Genomic DNA, 15936 nt, shown 5'->3' on the forward strand with positions numbered 1-15936 from the left:
GATGGTTATTCTGACAAGTGTGAGCTGATACCTCTTTGTGGTTGAATTCGCATGTGCCTCATAATCCGTTGAAATTGAGCTTGAAGGCATGTCCTTTTTATTTTTCAAGCTGTGATTACCCCTTAGTTCTTCAAAGTGTTCTCTTAAAGTATGTATCACATTTTGAAAAGTTTTGGCCATTACCTCCCTGAAGACATTTTGAGGGCAGGTTTCATTTACACTTCTGCAGTACTTATTCATATGAAATGACCATGAGCACAGGCTTTAAAACTGCTTTTGCAGGTAACAGCCAGAGGGCGGCAGCCTTTCTATGTTCCCCACCCTGGTAACTAGGGAAAAGCCCTTGCGGCCTGTGGTGTTTCTCGGTTATAAATTAGAGTGGAGTGTGCCTGGACAAACCCACACAAGCTGATGTCTCCTTACTTTTGTTGGATTTTTAAATTTAATTTTTATTTTTTGTTGGAAAAATTTTCCACTGTGTACGTGGACCACTTCTTCTTTGTGCATTCCTCGGTTGATGGACATTTTCATTGCTTCCAAGTGTTTGGTATGGTAAATATTGTTGGAGTGCAGGATTGCCAGCCTGTGACTTTTTGATTCTCATTTTCTCAGGTGATAGGCACAACAGTCGGTGTGATTCACTGACTGGTAGCACCGTGTTTCCCTTTTCAAAGCACCTTCTTTGTGTTTTCATTAGTGGGTCTTACCACGTCCCCCTTAGAATCGAGGGTACGCATTTCTCCACAATCGCTTGAGCATTTATTGTTTGCAGCATTTATGCTAATGGTTCTTCAGGCTGCTGTGAGCTGATAGGGTTTTGTAATTTGGGTTTGCATGTCTTTGAAAATTCATAAAACTCATCATTTTTCTCCGCCGCTTTCTTTTCTGTTAAAAAAAGGAAACAATTGGGAGTACAATATAACTCTTGAAATTGTTTTCTCTGGAAGGTTGCCCTCTTTTGAATTTTTTGGGAGATTTTCCACCCCAGAGTTTTTTTAGAGAGCAGGTCTCATTTCCCGAACTGCAAGTTTTGTGAATATTTAGTGACCTATAGCAATGGGTTTAAAGCTGCTGTTGTGGGAAGTGGCCTCAAGGAGGCAGCATTTCTCCATTCCCAAATCTGGGTACTAGGGCAGCAGAGCCTTTCTGGAAGTCGTGTTCCTAGGTTGTAAATTACATTGGAATGTGCATGGAGAAAGCCCCATAAGTTTATGTCTCATTATTTCTTCTTGGTTGTAAATTTTTTTTTAATTGGGGTAAAGCTTAGAATATTGTTTGTCCTAGGTGTACACAATCTGGTTCATTTGTACATTATATATGTCTATTCAACTACAGATCCTCTTCCCATGTAAAATGGTACAGAATGTTCCGCTGACTTCCCTTGCTATATGGTCGGCATTTTTGAGATATATAGATAATATGTGTTTGTATACATATAGTAACATTAATCTTCATTTATCCATTCCCCCCACCTTTCGTTTTAGATGAGCATAGTTTTTTTTCTAAATCTGTGAGTGTGTTTCTCCGTGGAAATATGTTCATTTGTGTCAGTTATTAGATAACGCCTATAAGTGATATCATACAATATAGGTCTTTTGCTCTCCGACTTACCTCATATTTTGTGATTATCTCCAGACTCATTTGTGGTGCCTCAGAGAGCAATGGTTCATTGTTTTCCATGGCTAATATTCCATTGTGTTCATGGACCACTTCTTGTTTGTCCATTCACCTGTTGTTGATCATTTTGATTGCTTCACTGTCTTGGCTATTGTGAATAAGGCTGCACTGCAGCTTTTGCGGCCTGTGTCTTCTCGATTCTTGTCTTCTCAGGTGAGAGGTCCAGTGATGCGCCTGCTGGATTGAATGCACCTCTATTTTTACTTTTAAACACAGCTCCTTTCTCTTCTCATTATTGGCTGTTACTCCTTTACGTCTCACCAGCAGGTATAGGGTACACAGTTCTTTAAAACCCCTTCAGCACTTATTGTTTGTAGACTTTTTGCTGATGGTCAGTCGACTGGTGTTAGTTGAAACTTTTTGTAGATTAGATTGCATGCGTCTAACACTCCCTGAGGTTGAGCTTTTATCAATTTTCCTTTTTTTAAAAAAAGAGTGTGAGTAAAACTTAACTCTTCATAATCTCTTCTTGAAACATTTGCCTGTTTTGAAATTTTTTGTCCATTCCCTACTTCAGCACAAATTTTTAGGGCAAGTGTCCTTTACAGCCCTGAGTCCTTGTGAATGTTAAGTGACCATTAGCTGTGGGTTAAAAGCTGCTCTTGCGGGAAACGGCCACAAGGCGGCAGCATTTCTCCTTTACCAAGTCTTGTTACTAGGGCAACAGAGCCTTACTGGAAGTGGTGTTCTAGGTTGTAAATTAGAATGAAATGTGCCCGGAAAAAGACCCTGAAGTTTATGTCTCATTACTTCTTGTTCATTATTTTAATTTTTAGAATATTGTTTTTCCTAGGTGTACACGGTCTGTTTCAATTGTACATTACATATATTTCTTCATGTACAGATCACCTTCTCATGAAAATTATTTAGAGTGTTCCATAGACCTCCATTTCTATATGGTCGGTCTTTTTTATATATGTATTTAATATGTATTTCTATATGTATGCTCACTGTTATATTAAACATAAGCATAGTTTGTCTTCTAACTCTGTGAGTGTCTTTCTCTGTGGAAATATGTTCATTTTTGTCAGTTGTTAGATAATACCTATAAGTAATATCATAGTACATTTTTCTTTTGCTTTCCGAATTACCTCATGTTCTGTGATTATGTCTAGGCTTATCTACGGTGCTGCAAAGAGCAGTGTTTTATTGTTTCCCATGGCAAATATTCCATTGTTTACCCCGACCACTTCTTCTTTGTCTATTCATGTTGATGGGCATTTTGGTTGCTTCCTTGTCTTCCCTATTGTGAATACTGCTGCAGTGCAGCTTTTGCAGCCTGTGTCTTCTCGATTCTGCTCTTCTCTGGTGATAGGCCCAGCTCTGGTCCTGCTGGATCAAATGGTGGCTCAATTTTTACTTTTAAACGCAGCTCCTTTCTCTTCTCATTATTTGCTCTTACCACTTTACATCTCACCAGCCGCTACAGGGCACAGAGTTGGCTAAAACCCCTTCAGCATTTATTGTTCGTAGACGTTTTGTTAATGTTTATTTGACTGGTGCGAGTTGAAACTTTTTGTAGATTTGATATGCATTAGTCTAATAATTCTTTATGTTTAGTTTATATCTATTTTCCTTTTTTAAAAAAAGTGAGTAAAACTTACCCCTTAAAAAAAAGTGAGTAAAACTTACCAATGATCTTCTTGAAAAATTTGCTGTGTGTTGAGTTTTTTGCCCATTCCCTGCCCCAGGACATTTTTTGAGGACAGGTGTCCTTTACAGCCCTGAGTCTTTGTGAATATTAACTGACCATTAGCTGTGGGGTTAAAGCTGGTCTTGCGTTAAATGGCCACAAGGAGGCAGCATTTCCAACTCTTGGCACTTGGGCAACAGAGCCTTCCTGGAAATCGTGTTAGTAGGCTGAAAATTAGAGTGGAATGTGCGGGGACAATACCCAACAGCTTATATCTCCTTACTTTCTGTTTGATTTTTAAATTTATTTTTTATTAAAGCAAATTTGATTAAAATGTTGTGTTTCTTCTATGTGTACAGAATCTGGTTCATTATATATATGTATCTATAGATCTTTGGATCCTATCCCACGTAGGTTATTACAGAGTGTTCAGTAGACCTCTGTAGGTATAGCCTAGGTTTTGGTGATTTTTATTTTTCATATGTATTAGTATAGGTCTGTCATCCAGCATATCCTAATTTATACATGTCTCACACTTTTCCATTTGGTTAAATATAATTTTGTTTTCTTCATCCAGTAGGGCCCTTGTCTTGGAAATAAGTTCATGTGTATCAATTTTTAGGTAAAACCTAAAAGTGATATCATAGGATATTTGTCTTTCAGTTTCTTCGTTACTTCAAGTTGTGTGATTATCTCTAGGACTTTCTATGGTGTTGCAAACGTCACTGTTTCACTGTTTTCCATGGCTAATATTCGACTGTGTACAATGAAAACTTCTTCTTTGTGCATTCATCTGTTGAAGGACATTTTGGTTGTTTCCAACTTTTGGCTATGGTAAATATTGCTGCAGTGCAGGATTGCCAGCCTGTGTCTTTTTGATTCTGGTCTTCTAAGGTGATAGTCCCAGCAGTGGGCTTTCCAGATCATATAGTAGTTCAATGTTTACCTTTAAACTCACCTCCATTATGTTCTCACTATTGACTGTTACCAGTTTACATCCAATCAGCTGCTAGAGGGTACACAGTTCTCTAATACCCATTCAGCATTTATCGTTTGTAGATTTTTTGGTGATGATCATTTTGACTGTTGTTAGGTAAATGTTTTTGTAGATTGGATTAGCATGTCTTTATTACTTCAAGATGTTGAGCATTTTTCCATGCCCACCACAGGGGCTATCACCTGAGAAGATGAGGATCAAAAACACAGGAGTTGGCAATCCTGCACTCCAGGAACATTTACCATAGCCAATATTTGAAAGCAATGAATACGTGCATCACCAGAGGAATGCACAAAGAAGATGTGCTCCATGTACACAATGGAATATTACTCCAATAAAAAAAAAATTAAATTTAAAAAACAAACAAAAGTAAGGAGACATCAGCTTTTCTGGGTTTATCGGGGCACATTCCATGCTAATTTATAACCCAGGACCACCACTGGCCAGAAGGACTGTTTCCCTAGTTACCAGAGTGGGGAACATAGAAAGGCTGCCACCCTCTGGCAGTTACCTGCAAAAGCAGGTTTAAAGCCTGAGCTAATGGTCACTTCATATGAACAAGTACTGCAGGGCTGTAAATGAAACCTGCCCTCAAAATGTCTTGAGGGAGATAATGGCCAAAATATTTCAAATGGTGACACATACTTTAAGAAAACACTTTGAAGAAATAAGCTCTAATCACAGCTGGAAAAATAAAAAGGACATGTCTTAAAGCTCAATTTCAATGCATTATGAGACACATGCAATTTCAACCACAAAGAGGTATCAGCTCACATCACTCAGAATAACCATCAGCAAAAACTACAAAGAATAAATCCTGAAGGTGCTGGGAAGAAATACATGCCCTCCACTTTAAGTGGGACGTAACCTGGAAAGAGCCACTAAGGAGAACAGAACAGAGGTGCCTTTAAAAGGTAAACACTGAGCTACCATATGATCCAGCAGACCTATTCCTGGACCTATAAACTAAGAAGACAGAATTGGAAGGACACAACCTCGCAAATCTGCATTGCATACTATTACAATAGCCAAGATATGGAAGTAACCAAAAAGTCCACCGACAGATGGGTGGACAAAGAAGAACTGCTACCTGTACAGATGGAATATGAGCTAGTGAAAAAATGAAACAATGTCATTTGCAGCACCATAGATGAGTCTAGAAGTAATCACATAACTTGGAGTAAGTGAGAAAGAGAAAGACACACATCCTATCATATCACATAGAGGGGTTACCTAAAAAATGATACAAACAAAGATATTTCCAAAGACAAACACTATCATAGATTCATTAAAAAAACTTATGGTTCACCAAATGGAAAGGTGTGAGGATTGGATACATTACCATATTGTGGTTAACAGACAGATAAAAACACATGTGAAATATATAATCACCAAAGACCTACACAATACCAAGAGAAGACTACTCAACATTGTGTCATAACCTACATGGAAAAAGGACCCGAAGAAGAATAGATATATGTATATGTGTGAAAGAACCACATCTTGCACACCTAGAACAAACAAAACATTGTAATCAAGTCTGCTGTGATAAAAAATAAAAATTAAGTTAAAAATACCAACAAGAAGTAATGAGACATAAACTTAAAGGGCTTTTTCCTCGCACATTCCATTCTAATTTACAACCTAGAACACCACTTCCAGTAAGGCTCTTTTGCCCTAGTAACCAGATTTGGTAAAGGAGAAATGCTGCCGCCTTGTGGCCGATTCCCGCAAGAGCAGCTTTTAACCCACAGCTAATGGTCACTTACCATTCACAAGGACTCAGGGCTGTAAAGGACACCTGCCCTCAAAATTGTGCTGAGGTAGGGAATGGATAAAAAAAATTCAAAACAGGCAAAATTTTCAAGAAGATACTATGAAGAGGTAAGTTTTACTCACTCTCTTTTTAAAGAAAGAAAAATGGATAAAAGCTCAGCCTCAGGAAGTATTAGACTCATGCAATCTAATCTACAAAATGTTTTCAACTCGCACCAGTCGACTGACCATTGGCAAAACGTCTACAAACAATAAATGCTGAAGAGGTTTTAGAGAACTGTGTACCCTCTAGCTGCTGGTGAGATGTAAAAGGGTTAAACGCTAATAATGAAAACAGAAAGGAGCTGCGCTTAAAAGGAAAAATTGAGGTATCATTCAATCCAGCAGGTGCACCAATGGGCCTCTCACCTGAGAAGACCAGAATGAAGAAGACCCGGGCTGCAAAAGCTGCACTGCAGCCTTATTCACAATAGACAAGACAGTGAAGCAACCAAAATGTCCATCAACAGATGAAAGGATAAAGAAGAAGTGGTCCATGTACACAATGAAAACTAGCCATGGAAAACAATGAAACAGTGCTCTTTGAGGCACCATAGATGATCTGGGAGATAATCACAGAACATGAGGTAAGTCGGAAAGTAAAAGTCCTATATCCTATGATATCACTTATAGGCGTTATCTAATAACTGACACAAAGGAACATATTTCCACAGAGAAAGTCAATCACAGACTTATTAAAAAAAAACTATGCTTATCTAAAAGGAAAGGTGGGGGAAATGGATAAATGAAGATTAGTCTTACCATACGTATGCAAATACATATGATATACATATATCAAAAAGACTGACCATATAGCAAGGAAGGTTTACGGAACACTCTGTAATAATTTACACGGGAAGAGGATCTCTACATAAATAGGTATATAGAATATGTAGATGAACCAGAGTGTTTACACCTTGGACAAGCAACATTCTAACCATTACCCCAATTGAAAAAATTAAAACAACCAACTAGGAGTAATGAGACATAAACTTATGGGGGGTTTTCCTGGCACATTCCATTCAAATTTACAACCTAGGCAAACGACTTCCAGAACGGCTCTGCTGCCCTAGTACCCAGATTTGGGAATGGAGAAATGCTGCATCCTTGTGGTCGTTTCCCACAACAGCAGCTTTAAACCCACTGCAAAAGGTCACTAAATATTCACCAATTGCAGGTCTGTAAATGACACCGGCCCACCAAAAAATTCTGAGGTCGAAAATCAACCAAAAAATTCTAGAGTGCAACCTCCCAAAAAGAAAATTTGAAGAGGTATATTATACTAACCCTTTTTTGCTTTTTTCTTTTAACAGAAAAGAAAAAGCCATGGAGAAATGATGAATTGTAGGAATTTTTAGAGACATGTAAACCCAAATTACAAAAGCCTATCAGCTCACACCAGTGAGAATGGCCATCAACAAAAATGCTGCAAACAATAAATGCTGACGTGATTGTGGAGAAATGCATACCCTCGATTCTAAGGGGGACATGGTAAGAGCCACTAATGAAAGCACAATTGAGGTGCCTTGAAAAGGTAAACTTTGAGCTACCATACCAGTCAATCAATCATACCCACTGCTGGGTCTATCACCTGAGAAAATGAAAATCAAAAATCACAGGCTGGCAATCCTGCACTCCAGCAATATTTACCATAGGCAACACTTGGAAGCAACGAAAATGTCCATCAACAAAGGAATGCACCAAGAAGAAGTGGTCCATGTACACAATGGAATATTAGCCATGGAAAACATTGAAGCACTGCTCTTTGAGGCACCATACATGAGCCTGGAGATAATCTCAAAACATGAAGTAGGACGGAAGGCAAAACACCTATATCCTATCTTATCACTTATGGCATTATCTAATAACTGACACAGATGAACATATTTCCAAAGAGAAAGACACTCACAGGCTTAGAAAACAAACTATGCTCATCTGAAAGGAAAGGAGGGGGGAAATTGAGAAATGAAGATTAGTGTTACTATACAAATACACATACATATTACATACATGTATCAAAAAGACCGAACATATAGCAAGGGAGGTCGACGGAACACTGTAATATTTTACATGGGAAGAGGATCTGTACATTAATAGACATACATAATGTACAATGAACCAGATTGTGTACACCTAGGACAAACAATATTCTATACTTTACCCAGATTAAAAAAATTTTAAAAACCAAGAAGAAGTAATGAGACATAAACTTATGCGGATTTCTCCTGGCAAACTCCATTCTAATTTGCAATCTAAGACAATGACTTCCAGAAAGGCTCTGCTGCCCTAGTACCCAGATTGGGGAATGGAGAAATGCTACCTCCTTGTGGCCGTTTCCCACAACAGCAGCTTTGAACCCACTGCAAAAGGTCACTAAATTTTCACCAACTTGCAGTTCTGTAAATGGCACCTGCCCTCCAGAAAATTTCTGGGGTCAAAAATCGACCAAAAAAGTCAGAAGAGGGCAACCTTCGAAGAAGACAATTTCAAGAGCTATATTGTACTCACGGTTTTTTCTTTTAAGAGAAAAGAAAAAAGCATAGGAATATGACGAATTTTAAAAATTTTAATGACATGCATACCCATATTACAAAAACCTATCAGCTCACAGCAGTCAGAATGGCCATTAGGAAAAATGCTGCCAAAAACAAATGGTGAAGGGAGTGTGGAGAAATGCGTACCCTCGGTTGTAAGGGGGGGCATGTAAAGAGCCACTAATGAAAACACAGTGTAGGTGCTTTGGAAAGGGAAACATTGAGCTACCAGTCAATCAGTCACAACCACTGCTTGGCCTATCACCTGAAAAAATGAGAATCCAAAAGTCACAGGCTGGCACACCTGTACGCCAGCAAGATTTACCATAGCCAGCACTTGGAAGCAATGAAAATGTCCATCAACCGAGGAATGCACCAAGAAGAAGTGGTCCACGTACACAATGGAATATTACTCTAATAATAAATATAAACTCAATTTAAAAACAAACAAAAGCAAGGAGACATCAACATTTGTGGGATTATCTGGGCACATTGCACTCTAATTTATAACCGAAGAACACCACTGGCCGGTAGGTCTGTTTCCCTAGTACCAGCAAGGGGAACGTAGAAAGGCTGCCGCTCTTTGGCCGATACCTTCAAAAGCAGGTTTAAAGCCTGAGCTAATGGTCACTTCATATGAACAAGTACTGCAGGGATGTAAATGAAACCTGCCCTCAAAATGTCTTGAGGGAGATAATGGCCAAAATATTTCAAATGGTGACACATACTTTAAGAAAACACTTTGAAGAAATAAGCTCTAATCACAGCTGGAAAAATAAAAAGGACATGTCTTAAAGCTCAATTTCTACGCATTATGAGACACATGCAAATTCAACCACAAAGAGGTATCAGCTCACACCACTCAGAATAACCATCAGCAGAAACTACAAAGAATAAATGCTGAAGGTGCTGGGAAGAAATACATACCCTCCACTTTAAGTGGGACGTAACCTGGAAAGAGCCACTAAGGAGGACAGAACAGAGGTGCCTTTAAAAGGTAAACATTGAGCTACCATATGATCCAGCAGACCTATTCCTGGACCTATAAACTAAGAAGACAGAATTGGAAGGACACAGGCACGCAGATCTGCATTGCATAGTATTACAATAGCCAAGATATGGAAGTAACCAGAAAGTCCACCGACAGATGGGTGGACAAAGAAGAACTGCTACCTCTACAGATGGAATATGAGCTAGTGAAAAAATGAAACAATGCCATTTGCAGCACCATAGATGAGTCTAGAAATAATCACGCAATTTGGAGTAAGTGAGAAAGAGAAAGACACACATCCTATCATATCACATATAGGGGTTACCTAAAAAATGATACGAACAAAGATATTTCCACAGAGAAACACTATCATAGATTCATTAAAAAAACTTATGGTTCACCAAATAGAAAGGTTTGAGGATTGGATACATTACCATATTGAGGTTAACAGAGAGATACAAACACATGTGAAATATATAATCACCAAAGACCTACGCAATACCAAGAGAAGACTACTCAACATTGTGTCATAACCTACATGGGAAAAGGATCCGAAGAAGAATAGATATATGTATATGTGTGAAAGAACCATATCTTGCACACCTAGAACAAACAAAACATTGTAATCAAGTTTGCTGTGATAAAAAATAAAAATTAAGTTAAAAATACCAACAAGAAGTAATGAGACATAAACTTAAAGGGCTTTTTCCTCTCACATTCCATTCTAATTTACAACCTAGAACACCACTTCCAGTAAGGCTCTGTTGCCCTAGTAACCAGATTTGGTAAAGGAGAAATGCTGCCGCCTTGTGGCCGATTCCCGCAAGAGCAGCTTTTAACCCACAGCTAATGGTCACTTACCATTCACAAGGACTCAGGGCTGTAAAGGACACCTGCCCTCAAAATTGTGCTGAGGTAGGGAATGGATAAAAAAAATTCAAAACAGGCAAAATTTTCAAGAAGATACTATGAAGAGGTAAGTTTTACTCACTCTCTTTTTAAAGAAAGAAAAATGGATAAAAGCTCAGCCTCAGGAAGTATTAGACTCATGCAATCTAATCTACAAAATGTTTTCAACTCGCACCGGTCGACTGACCATTGGCAAAACGTCTACAAACAATAAATGCTGAAGAGGTTTTAGAGAACTGTGTACCCTCTAGCTGCTGGTGACATGTAAAAGGGTTAAACGCTAATAATGAAAACAGAAAGGAGCTGCGTTTAAAAGGAAAAATTGAGGTATCATTCAATCCAGCAGGTGCACCAATGGGCCTCTCACCTGAGAAGACCAGAATGAAGAAGACCCGGGCTGCAAAAGCTGCACTGCAGCCTTATTCACAATAGACAAGACAGTGAAGCAACCAAAATGTCCATCAACAGATGAAAGGATAAAGAAGAAGTGGTCCATGTACACAATGAAAACTAGCCATGGAAAACAATGAAACAGTGCTCTTTGAGGCACCATAGATGATCTGGGAGATAATCACAGAACATGAGGTAAGTCGGAAAGTAAAAGTCCTATATCCTATGATATCACTTATAGGCGTTATCTAATAACTGACACAAAGGAACATATTTCCACAGAGAAAGTCAATCACAGACTTATTAAAAAAAAAACTATGCTTATCTAAAAGGAAAGGTGGGGGAAATGGATAAATGAAGATTAGTCTTACCATATGTATGCAAATACATATGATATACATATATCAAAAAGACTGACCATATAGCAAGGAAGGTTTACGGAACACTCTGTAATAATTTACACGGGAAGAGGATCTCTACATAAATAGGTATATAGAATATGTAGATGAACCAGAGTGTTTACACCTTGGACAAGCAACATTCTAACCATTACCCCAATTGAAAAAATTAAAACAACCAACTAGGAGTAATGAGACATAAACTTATGGGGGGTTTTCCTGGCACATTCCATTCAAATTTACAACCTAGGCAAACGACTTCCAGAACGGCTCTGCTGCCCTAGTACCCAGATTTGGGAATGGAGAAATGCTGCATCCTTGTGGTCGTTTCCCACAACAGCAGCTTTAAACCCACTGCAAAAGGTCACTAAATATTCACCAATTGCAGGTCTGTAAATGACACCGGCCCACCAAAAAATTCTGAGGTCGAAAATCAACCAAAAAATTCTAGAGTGCAACCTCCCAAAAAGAAAATTTGAAGAGGTATATTATACTAACCCTTTTTTGCTTTTTTCTTTTAACAGAAAAGAAAAAGCCATGGAGAAATGATGAATTGTAGGAATTTTTAGAGACATGTAAACCCAAATTACAAAAGCCTATCAGCTCACACCAGTGAGAATGGCCATCAACAAAAATGCTGCAAACAATAAATGCTGACGTGATTGTGGAGAAATGCATACCCTCGATTCTAAGGGGGACATGGTAAGAGCCACTAATGAAAGCACAATTGAGGTGCCTTGGAAAGGTAAACGTTGAGCTACCATACCAGTCAATCAATCATACCCACTGCTGGGTCTATCACCTGAGAAAATGAAAATCAAAAATCACAGGCTGGCAATCCTGCACTCCAGCAATATTTACCATAGGCAACACTTGGAAGCAACGAAAATGTCCATCAACAAAGGAATGCACCAAGAAGAAGTGGTCCATGTACACAATGGAATATTAGCCATGGAAAACATTGAAGCACTGCTCTTTGAGGCACCATACATGAGCCTGGAGATAATCTCAAAACATGAAGTAGGACGGAAGGCAAAACACCTATATCCTATCTTATCACTTATGGCATTATCTAATAACTGACACAGATGAACATATTTCCAAAGAGAAAGACACTCACAGGCTTAGAAAACAAACTATGCTCATCTGAAAGGAAAGGAGGGGGGAAATTGAGAAATGAAGATTAGTGTTACTATACAAATACACATACATATTACATACATGTATCAAAAAGACCGAACATATAGCAAGGGAGGTCGACGGAACACTGTAATATTTTACATGGGAAGAGGATCTGTACATTAATAGACATACATAATGTACAATGAACCAGATTGTGTACACCTAGGACAAACAATATTCTATACTTTACCCAGATTAAAAAAATTTTAAAAACCAAGAAGAAGTAATGAGACATAAACTTATGCGGATTTCTCCTGGCAAACTCCATTCTAATTTGCAATCTAGGACAATGACTTCCAGAAAGGCTCTGCTGCCCTAGTACCCAGATTGGGGAATGGAGAAATGCTACCTCCTTGTGGCCGTTTCCCACAACAGCAGCTTTGAACCCACTGCAAAAGGTCACTAAATTTTCACCAACTTGCAGTTCTGTAAATGGCACCTGCCCTCCAGAAAATTTCTGGGGTCAAAAATCGACCAAAAAAGTCAGAAGAGGGCAACCTTCGAAGAAGACAATTTCAAGAGCTATATTGTACTCACGGTTTTTTCTTTTAAGAGAAAAGAAAAAAGCATAGGAATATGACGAATTTTAAAAATTTTAATGACATGCATACCCATATTACACAAACCTATCAGCTCACAGCAGTCAGAATGGCCATTAGGAAAAATGCTGCCAAAAACAAATGGTGAAGGGAGTGTGGAGAAATGCGTACCCTCGGTTGTAAGGGGGGGCATGTAAAGAGCCACTAATGAAAACACAGTGTAGGTGCTTTGGAAAGGGAAACATTGAGCTACCAGTCAATCAACCACAACCACTGCTTGGCCTATCACCTGAAAAAATGAGAATCCAAAAGTCACAGGCTGGCACACCTGTACGCCAGCAAGATTTACCATAGCCAGCACTTGGAAGCAATGAAAATGTCCATCAACCGAGGAATGCACCAAGAAGAAGTGGTCCACGTACACAATGGAATATTACTCTAATAATAAATATAAACTCAATTTAAAAACAAACAAAAGCAAGGAGACATCAACATTTGTGGGTTTATCCGGGCACATTGCACTCTAATTATAACCGAAGAACACCACTGGCCGGTAGGTCTGTTTCCCTAGTACCAGCAAGGGGAAGGTAGAAAGGCTGCCGCTCTTTGGCCGATACCTGCAAAAGCAGGTTTAAAGCCTGAGCTAATGGTCACTTCATATGAACAAGTACTGCAGGGCTGTAAATGAAACCTGCCCTCAAAATGTCTTGAGGGAGATAATGGCCAAAATATTTCAAATGGTGACACATACTTTAAGAAAACACTTTGAAGAAATAAGCTCTAATCACAGCTGGAAAAATAAAAAGGACATGTCTTAAAGCTCAATTTCTACGCATTATGAGACACATGCAAATTCAACCACAAAGAGGTATCAGCTCACACCACTCAGAATAACCATCAGCAAAAACTACAAAGAATAAATGCTGAAGGTGCTGGGAAGAAATACATACCCTCCACTTTAAGTGGGACGTAACCTGGAAAGAGCCACTAAGGAGGACAGAACAGAGGTGCCTTTAAAAGGTAAACATTGAGCTACCATATGATCCAGCAGACCTATTCCTGGACCTATAAACTAAGAAGACAGAATTGGAAGGACACAGGCACGCAGATCTGCATTGCATAGTATTACAATAGCCAAGATATGGAAGTAACCAGAAAGTCCACCGACAGATGGGTGGACAAAGAAGAACTGCTACCTGTACAGATGGAATATGAGCTAGTGAAAAAATGAAACAATGCCATTTGCAGCACCATAGATGAGTCTAGAAGTAATCACGCAATTTGGAGTAAGTGAGAAAGAGAAAGACACACATCCTATCATATCACATATAGGGGTTACCTAAAAAATGATACGAACAAAGATATTTCCACAGAGAAACACTATCATAGATTCATTAAAAAAACTTATGGTTCACCAAATAGAAAGGTGTGAGGATTGGATACATTACCATATTGAGGTTAACAGAGAGATACAAACACATGTGAAATATATAATCACCAAAGACCTACGCAATACCAAGAGAAGACTACTCAACATTGTGTCATAACCTACATGGGAAAAGGATCCGAAGAAGAATAGATATATGTATATGTGTGAAAGAACCACATCTTGCACACCTAGAACAAACAAAACATTGTAATCAAGTTTGCTGTGATAAAAAATAAAAATTAAGTTAAAAATACCAACAAGAAGTAATGAGACATAAACTTAAAGGGCTTTTTCCTCTCACATTCCATTCTAATTTACAACCTAGAACACCACTTCCAGTAAGGCTCTGTTGCCCTAGTAACCAGGTTTGGTAAAGGAGAAATGCTGCCGCCTTGTGGCCGATTCCCGCAAGAGCAGCTTTTAACCCACAGCTAATGGTCACTTACCATTCACAAGGACTCAGGGCTGTAAAGGACACCTGCCCTCAAAATTGTGCTGAGGTAGGGAATGGATAAAAAAAATTCAAAACAGGCAAAATTTTCAAGAAGATACTATGAAGAGGTAAGTTTTACTCACTCTCTTTTTAAAGAAAGGAAAATGGATAAAAGCTCAGCCTCAGGAAGTATTAGACTCATGCAATCTAATCTACAAAATGTTTTCAACTCGCACCAGTCGACTGACCATTGGCAAAACGTCTACAAACAATAAATGCTGAAGAGGTTTTAGAGAACTGTGTACCCTCTAGCTGGTGGTGAGATGTAAAAGGGTTAAACGCTAATAATGAAAACAGAAAGGAGCTGCGTTTAAAAGGAAAAATTGAGGCATCATTCAATCCAGCAGGTGCACCAATGGGCCTCTCACCTGAGAAGACCAGAATGAAGAAGACCCGGGCTGCCAAAGCTGCACTGCAGCCTTATTCACAATAGACAAGACAGTGAAGCAACCAAAATGTCCATCAACAGATGAAAGGATAAAGAAGAAGTGGTCCATGTACACAATGAAAACTAGCCATGGAAAACAATGAAACAGTGCTCTTTGAGGCACCATAGATGATCTGGGAGATAATCACAGAACATGAGGTAAGTCGGAAAGTAAAAGTCCTATATCCTATGATATCACTTATAGGCGTTATCTAATAACTGACACAAAGGAACATATTTCCACAGAGAAAGTCAATCACAGACTTATTAAAAAAAAACTATGCTTATCTAAAAGGAAAGGTGGGGGAAATGGATAAATGAAGATTAGTCTTACCATATGTATGCAAATACATATGATATACATATATCAAAAAGACCGACCATATGGCAAGGAAGGTTTACGGAACACTCTGTAATAATTTACACGGGAAGAGGATCTCTACATAAATAGGTATATAGAATATGTAGATGAACCAGAGTGTGTACACCTTGGACAAGCAACATTCTAACCATTACCCCAAT

Source organism: Balaenoptera physalus (genome assembly GCF_965194825.1).
Source record: "Balaenoptera physalus genome assembly, chromosome: 5".
In the NCBI taxonomy this organism is placed as follows: Eukaryota; Metazoa; Chordata; class Mammalia; order Artiodactyla; family Balaenopteridae; genus Balaenoptera; species Balaenoptera physalus.